Source organism: Haliotis rubra, unplaced genomic scaffold (genome assembly GCF_003918875.1).
Source record: "Haliotis rubra isolate DU_JTF1 unplaced genomic scaffold, ASM391887v1 Scf17, whole genome shotgun sequence".
Taxonomy (NCBI): domain Eukaryota; kingdom Metazoa; phylum Mollusca; class Gastropoda; order Lepetellida; family Haliotidae; genus Haliotis; species Haliotis rubra.
The window spans coordinates 2,254,259-2,263,744 of NW_025765669.1; positions in this window are offsets into that span (position 1 = coordinate 2,254,259).

The window sequence follows — 9,486 nt, forward strand, 5'->3', positions numbered from 1 at the left end:
AAAGACAATCACAATCTATGGAAAATGCGAAAAAGTCTATAGTGAGTGAGTCAGTGATGTAACAGTTCAGTTTACGAGAGGATCCTTGTTTGTCATTCAGGGGGGAGGCAAATGACTAACTAGAGGAAATTGGTCTGAAAACCACCACTGAGAAATGTGTTCAAACCAAGACTTTACATCCTGCTTTTGACATAAGTTATCACATCATGTGGAGGGAAATACAGGGTTTTATCAGTCCCGGGTAATGTTGTATTCCCCGAGCCAGAGGCGAGGGGAATACAACCTTACGAGGGACTGATAAAACCCCGTATTTCCCTTGACACGATGTGATAACCATTTATCTAGCCGCATGTTTTTGCTAAATCAAACGTTTTGCTTCAATTTCATTCTCAGTTGTTGTGGCAAAACGTTTACCTTGCTGCCATGTTGACACCAGCTGATCGATTGACCTCAATGCAGCGCACGTCACTAAAGGCTTGGCGATGCATGCTTTTCTCACTTCGCGTGGTCACCGAGGCGTGGCTGGATAATATGACTTTTGTACTCCCTGCTCGCGGATCGTGATGGGTGTACATGGTATTTCATCAGAGTCACGTGAACCAATCAAAACTCGACATTCTTACATGAGGCTGGATAAAAATAAGTGTTACATTGCTATTTAAGTGTCCAAAGTCACACTCAGCTACATTGTACCGACAGACTTATGTGCTGGTTAGTTTGATGGTGAATAAGGTCACAATATGATACACAAAAAGCTCTACCCTTGATTTGTATTGGAGAGGTATTCAACCATATTCCATCATTAGGAAGAAATAGAGGCGGAACAAAGACATTTAGTAAATCTAAGTCAATTAGAAAAATAGAGGTTTGTGATCTCATATATATTTATTGGAAAGTTATATTTCACAATTACTTGTCTTTCCATTTAAAATGTTTTTATGCATTACTCAATTCATACCGACATATGACCTCGGATCATAGGAAAACATTATCATGGTGAACTGAAAGTTTGGGAAAAGGTTGTACTTCTTGTTACACAATTCTAAGCTATTCACTCACTCACCAACTGGCTCTATCTAACTCACTCATGCCCGACTATCCAATTTTTGTTTTCTCATACTCACATATTTTCAATCTCTCATCAAAGGATATATCTTCCTTCATATTTATTTGTGTCCCTGCCATGATATTGCTTAATATATGGGTGTGTAGGGTAGCCTAATTGTTAAAGTGTTTGCTTGTCATGGTGAAGAGCCAGGTTTGATTCCCTACATGGGTACAGTGTGTGAAGCCCATTTCTGATGTCCCCCACCATGATACTGCTAAAATATTGCTAAAATCAGCATGAACCTAAACTCACTCACTATTGCTGAATATTGCTAACAACAGCTTAAATTTAAACTCACTCACTCATATTCATGGGAGAGTTAATAAAACATTATCTCATACAATTTTATGTCATTCCAGAATCACTGGCACAATGCCTTGTTTGTGTTTGTAGATAGGATCCTGTTGGTATTTATGGTAGTCTCTTGTCAATTTATTGATCTTTAGGCCAGACCTATTTTATTTCTTGTTTCTCCGCCGGTCGTATTTTTTCAAGAATAAGAAAAAAAAATTAAATTAATTTTCCCTGCTCAAAAAATAAAATTTAAATATTTCTATTGGTCAAAAACGTAAATGTGCAAGAAAATGTTTTTAGACCCGGGTTCGATTCCCCACATGGGTACAATGTGTGAATCCCATTTCTGGTGTTCCCCGCCATGATATTGCTGGAATATTGGTCAAAGCAGGGTAAAACGAAACTCACTCACTCACACCGATGATGTCAGGATTTGTTCTAGAAGTTTGAATTCAATTTTCAAAATGGGTGCAATTGCAACATTATTAAAAATGTTATTTACTAGCATTCACTCTTTAGCTCAATCATCAGCTAATGTGGGGGGTGGTGGGGTAGCCTAGTGGTTAAAGCGTTCGCTCATCACGCCAAAGACCCAGGTTCGATTCCCCACATGGGTACAATGTGTGAAGCCCATTTCTGGTGTCCCCTGCTGTGATATTGCTGGAATATTGCTAAAAGCGGCGTAAAAGCATCCTCACTAACTCAGCTAATGTGGTTGTAAGTCTTTTATCAGCAGCATTATGTTGTCCATCTTGTTTTCAATATAAGAATATGTGTTTTACATTTTCAAATCTAAAATTCAGCTTAAAATTTTGTATGGATGTTTCTTGCACTTTAGGGCTTCAAGATTGTTCAAGGTATCAAAATTGGAATTTCAATATTGCTACCAGGTGTCCATCTTTAATAACAAAAACAAAAATTCAGATATTTATAAGGTTTAGTTTTATGATTTATGTGTGCATATTTATGTGTATATTGATAAGTGTACATTGGTATGTACCAGTAACATTGTAGCATTCTTTATTTTGCATATCAATGTGCCAGTCTGGTCTGTATGAGAGGCTAGTTCCTGTATGAAATATCAATCCATATAGATATACTTTCACTCATCATGCCAGGTTACGGCTTTTATTCCCTGGTCCATAGTCTGGAGTGATTTGATTGTTGAATGTGAATGTTTTGTGTTGGTTAAGATTCATCTACTTAACTTCAGTGTGTACTTGCATCTCAGTATAGCATAACTATACAATGTCATCAGTACATCTGAAACGAGGGGCTGTGGGGTAGCCTAGTGGTTAAAGCTTTCGCTCGTCACGCCGAAGACCCCGGTTCGATTCCTGCATGGGTACAATGTGTGAAGCCCATTTCTGGTGTCCCCCGCCATGATATTGCTGGAATATTGCTAAAAGCGGCGTAAAACTAAACTCACTCACATCCAAAACGATTTGAGCAAAAAAATTATTTTATTTTTTTTTTTAATTAATTCCTGTGTTCATGTATGACAAAACTAAGTTCAGTGTCATGTATGACAAAAATAAATCCATACTCATTTTTCCATACCCAAAGGTTATATTTGTAGTTTCATTTGGGGATGGGGATGTTTTTAAGATGTGTTTTGTTTGTTATATTTTGTCGTTGGATAGTAGACTGGACTGGCACTTCTCAAAGTCAACTCTGAATTGCTACGTCTTTTAGAAATCTTATTTGTTTGTGTAAATTCTACCATACTTTATAACAAAGTTTGATGTTAAATATTGTTTTGTCACTGAATCTGCTTGTGCTGCAAGTTGACAGGAAATACTTTGTGATGTCTCCTATTCGAAGACAGATCCAGTACCAGGATATATTACGACAGTTGTGATAATACTGTAATATGAGAGAAACACTTCGTTTACTTAAACATACATCTATTCATGTCATGATTTGTTACTTCATTACTTCAAACATTGTAATTTTATCATACTCTGTTAGACTGGGTCAAGTTGCCTTACTTATTTGCCACTCTGATCTGTAGATTAATTGTTTTATTTTATGAAGTTCTCATCATTTACTTTGATTTTTGTTTTAGCAACTTTGTTTTCATTGATTTTTTTGTTATGATTTTGAACTGTTTCACCAGTTATACTGTTGATGGATGTAGATATTTCGTACAGTTTTTATTTATTAAGGAATTAAATGTCAAGGCATATTGCAGTAATACTAGTCATATTTTTCCCAAACCAACGTGATAAGATATACATTTTAATGTAGACTTGAAAGTTCTGAGAGACTATGTTATCTTATCCATAAAAATGTATTGAGATGTGTTAGACACTGGTTCTTCAGTTCATTTTGAAGATATTGATGATAATGTTTCTAATACCAGTTGCTTTCTTCACTTGTCATTAAAACGTTCTCTTAAAGGGATGTTTTTGTCGTCTGTTGGATCACTGCTGTCCAAATAGCTTTGGGATAGGTGGGCCTCTCATTATATAATGTGCTTTGAATTGAAGATTTGCCCACATATTGTGTGGAACACTGCTGAAGGTAGTGAAAAACATAATATACTCATTCATGAACGTTTGTGGACTGAATTTCCATTGCAGTGTGTGAAGCCTATTTCTGGTCTCCCTCACCATGATATTGTTGGAATATTGCCAAAAGCAGCGTAAAACTAAACTCAGTCAGTCAGTCAGTCAGTCAGTCCATTGCAGTGACCTTCAGCTGGACATGGGCTTTAAACATGACAACAGTTGATAAAGGTCATCATTTACTGTGGATCTGCTGCTGTTGCTGTTGATCACAGGATTGTCTGGTCCAGACTTGATTATTTTCAGACCGCTTCCATATAGCTAGAATATTGCTGAGTGCAGTTTTAAACAACAAACCAACCAACCTTGAATCGGAAGGTGAAAATATGCACAAAAGATAGGTCTTTAAATATGTAAAATTTCATACCCGCTTTAAGGCCAAAATGGTAAAATGTAATTCTACCATGACTTAAGTAAATACTGGATTGTGATTGGTTAATTAAAGTCATTCAGAGGTATTTAACCACTTTATATACCTCTGATTTTCCAACACAGTATGTATCTTTTTAAAATCTTAATACCACGTAGAATGGAGATAAACATACTGTGTTGGTAAATCACGTATGTAACAAAATTATAATAGCTCTAAATTTTTCATGCTACGCGTTCGGTTTTAAATCAAATTTAGAGCTATATTATAATTTCGTTATACAGTACAACCAGAAATTATTGAGAATTAAAGATTGTAATTTTTTTAATTTTTTCACTCATTACTCACGTATTAAATGTGAATATTAGCAGAACATAACTCCAGATTCAAAGACAGGTGAACAGTTAGTATTTTGTCAAGTCACTATGGGCAGCAATGCAGGCTTCAATGTGGCGGGGCATACTACTGATCAAAGAAGTTAGAAAGTCGTGGTCCATTCTGTCCCAATATCGGACCACCACCTCTTTCATTTCAGCAATATTTGTCAGATTTTCTTATTGACACTTTCCTTCATTTGTCCCCAAACATTTTCTATTGGATTTAGGTCAGGGCTATAGCTTGGCCAATTTAATAATGTCATATTTTGGGTCCGAAACCAGGCTTGTGAATGCTTTGAACGATGTTTTGGATCGTTGTCCATCTGGAAAATCCACAAATTTCATAGAACACGTGAGCAGATGGAAGTAAATGTCCCTTGAGAATATCTGTGTACCGCTCACTGTTCATATTCCCTTCAAATACACAGAGGGGTGTTGCCCCTAACAGATATGCCACCCCACACGTTAGATTTCGAACTGTACTTTGGGCGCTGATACAAAGGTTTTTCAGTTTGTTTGGTCCAGAATTTCAGTGTATTAGGAAACAGCCACACAGAACTTTCATCTGAGAAAATCACATTGTCCCAGTTAAAATTTCTATGCTGTAAGCACCAGTTCAACCTTCGCTCCTTTTGTTCAGATTTCATGATCGATGATGGAATTCCTCGACTTTTCTGCCAACCCATTGCATGCAGATCAGTTCTAATTGTCTCTTTACAGACAGCCACAGTTCCTCTATCAACCATATCCGTCCTTAAGTTTTCTAAACTCCTTCGTTTGTTTTTAGAAACAAGAATACCAAGCCGCCTCCTGTCACCGACAGTCAATTTTCTGGGCCTACCTGCGCCTCCCTGGTGCTCAATGCCATATCCATTTGCAATATTTTTCAAAACACGATAAACAGTGGACAAAGGGATGCCTGTTCTACTTGAAATCACTTTAGCTGATCTGATGTCCTTGTTATAATACTCTAAAATCAACTTCCTCTTCTCTAAATCATCCATACTGAGGATCACTGAAAATGTCGTCTGCTAGCAAGTAAACAAAGGGGATAACTCTTCACAAACTAATGAAAACGGATTAACGGAGTTGTCTCTCTTGAATGAAACCAAGCACTTGATAGCTGGTCAAGGTTGTTTATACTAGAAATCCAATTAAACATATTCCTAAAATTCTCAATAATTTCTGGTCATACTATACATACATGTATATACCTCTGATTTTCCAACACAATATGTTTGTCTCCTAAATGATCTGCATTAGCTGTAAATTGGTTTGTTTACTTTGAGTGTGTGTTGTTTTGTCTCCTTGGTTTGGTTTGTTTGTGTGTTTGTGGGTTTTTTTGCTTTATTGGGGGCGGGGCTGACACATGATATAGCTGAAATACTCTAATACATAAGACCTGCTTAATCCAACATGCTCACTGAAGTCCCAAATATTTAAAAAAATTGAAACTTCCAAATGTCAAAAGCAACAGATTATGTAGCTATAATTATAGGGTTTCATGAAGAACCCATGAATAGTTTCTGTGGTTCACACAGAGTGAGTGAGTGAGTGAGTATGGTTTTACGCCGCTTTTAGCAATATTCCAGCAATATCACGGCGGGAGACACCAGAATGGGCTTCACACATTGTGCCCATGTGGGGAATCGAACCCGGGTCTTCGGCGTGACGAGCGAACGTCTTAACCACTAGGCTACCCCGCCGCCCCGGTTCACACAGACAAAAGTGGTGCATATGAGTCTATAAACACCTAAAACTGATCTACCTTTTGGCAGGAATATACCGGCCTGGAAATTTAGAAACACAGACATTATTTTTTTCTGAAAAAATGAAAATAAAATCTATGCCTTTTGTTCTTGAACACATTAAGCTTATTTTCTCCATTGTAATACCGAATATATGGAAAGAGTTTATGTTCATAATGTACTGCTTTTACTGTATTGCATAATTTATGAATATGTTTCATCTTGAAATATACCATAAGGGTTCTTGGTTCGAAATAACCTGTGATAGAATGCCAATGGCAATAAAAAAAACTGCATTATTGAAAAAAAAAACTGCTAGTGTGCCTTCAGAGCAGGTTCAAAGATAATTTTCAAAAACATTATCATTCAGTGATGTTTAATGTATTTAGCCAGTTATGAACATTTGTTTTCACTTGTGACTTTGTTAAAATCCAGTTAGATTCTTGAAATAACTGATGATGATGTGATTATTGATTACTATGCTTTGTTTGTTGTTTAACGCCACACTCAGCAATATCCCAGATATATGGCAGCAGTCTGTAAATATTTGGGGGCGGTGGGGTAGCCTAGTGGTTAAAGCATTGGCTCGTCACGCCGAAGACCCGGGTTCGAATCCCCACATTGGTACAATGTGTGAAGCCCATTTCTGGTGTCCCCCGCCGTGATGTTGCTGGAATATTGCTAAAAGCGGCGTAAAAACCAAAACTCAGTCTGTAAATATTTGAGTCTTTAACAGACAATCCAGTGATTAACATGAGCATCGGGATCTACGCATTTGGGATACGAGGGCGTGCATGAACCAAACCAACGCGTCTGACCACCGATCCCGTTAGTCGTCTTTACAAGCATGGAATGTTGAAGACCGCTCCTAATCCGGATCTTCACGGGAGCAATGCCATTAGAAGAGTATGAATTCCGTCAACTATCAGTCGCTGTGTTGCAAAAATGTTCGCAGACAGAACATTTATTGACTTAACATCTTTGGAAACATTTAGCGAAGACATTCTCTGTCACCTAAAGAGCAAATAAAAGGAGTCGAACTTATGTATAGAATGACTCGGCAAGTCTGCTCGAAATTGGGAATTGTTTTGGCGCCTTCTGGGTTATGTTTTTTTTGGGGGGATACTGCTTAATATCTGGGACTAAATGCAATAGTCTAATCCGAACTGAGTATTTTTCGGCCTGGGTATTTTTCCACAAAGCAGTCTCGGCGATAAGCCAAGTGTAACTCCAATAAGTTTACACAGAATTGCGACAATCGTAGTTCTCTAAGATCGCTTTGTGAAACGGGCCCAGGAACGTATATATGCTTATAATATCGGCTTCCCTGTCAGTCTCATTGTGTTCAGTAACTCATGCTTGTCGTAAGAGGCCACTATTAAGCGGGTGGTCAGGCCCGCTGACTTGGTTGACACATATCGTATCCCAATTGCGTAGATCGATGCTCATGCATGCTGTTGATCACTGGATTATCTGGTCCAGATTCTATTATTAATAGCTTGAATATTGCTGAGTGCGGCGTAAAACTAAACTCACTCACTCATTCGTCGCGTGATCAGTCATCATCTGAAGTTCTCCCTGGGCGACACAAAGCTGAAGACACGAAGACTTCAGTGATGATGTTAGACTATCTCACAGTCCCCGAACAGATTATTTCCCCTTCAGCCCAACACTGTCTGTTTTACAAGCGTCCTAAATCAAGCAATTGTAATGGAGTTAGTAGACTAAGCTTTAGTCCTTTGTGATGTAAACGTTTAATGTTTTGATGATGATCCCCGTCCATAGTTTCGCGAGTCTCTAACTACATTTGGAAAATGAATTATCATTTCATTAACATTATTAATCTTTGTCCATTTCTTCCGTAATGATGATCTCATACATCCAGTATGAACAGGCCGGAGGCGTACATAAAAGTAACATCCTGAGAAAATGGGTTACCCTTGATATCTGTAGTGAGAAGTGAGTTAATAAAAGTGTTACTAACAGCATTCCAAACTACTTTGGGCTAGACTGACAGTTAGTCTCCAAAATGAAGTGTTAAAATCTTAAAATACATATCTGCAAAGAAACATATGAAAACCAAAAAGGAGCTGGAATAATTCATGATATTAGACAAGAGTTTGAGGCAATCTGGACTTGCCCAGTCATTCTATACTTGAGTGGGGCCTTGTTTTATTTATTTATCCTCTGGGTCTGGAGGATAGACGAATGCATGGCAAGCGGGTTTCATTGTGTGTGTGTGTGTGTGTGTGTGTGCGTGTGCGTGTGTGCGTGTGTGTGTGTGTGTACGAATGCCTCTGTCGCTGGAATTCGCTGTACAAGGAGGTACTGTTCCATGCTCGTGCTGTCTCCATGGCTTCGAACACATTCGGGGGTGGGGGTGTAACCTAGTGGTTCGCTCGTCACGCTGAAGACCCGGGTTCGCTTCCCCACATGGCCATTTCTGGTGTCCCCGCCGTGATATTGCTGGACTATTGCTAAAAGCGGGGTAAAACCCAACTCACTCACTCACTCGAACACCACCGACTCTGATAATGATCCATTCTTTGTCAACATCATACCCGTGCTCGTTGATTTCAAGTGGGAAACTTTTAAAGGAGCATTCGAAGCTTGCTGTGCCGTGAGTTAACTGAAATATAGCAGGGTTTACCCACAATGATTACGTCATTATGGCGTCATTTAAATAGATGTTGTACTCGACAGTGCAAGAAAAGGAACTGCAAGGTGAGTGAGTGAGTAAGTTTAGTTTTACACCGCACTCAGCAATATTCTACCTATATGGCAGCACTTGCAAGGAAGGTCAGAGTATAAGGCCACTTCCATAGCGTTCACTTCGCAGCTTAGTGTTCGATTTTCTCTCCATCTGCCATAGTTTTGTCGACATTGTCAGCACATTGTATGTGAATATATCATCAGCTGACTCGTGAGGCGCCCGCTCAGTCACGCTCCAGAGCTGAACATATGGATACAGTAGTGGGCCATCTTTACGTTACTGTGCAAATAAACCGTGACCTCATAT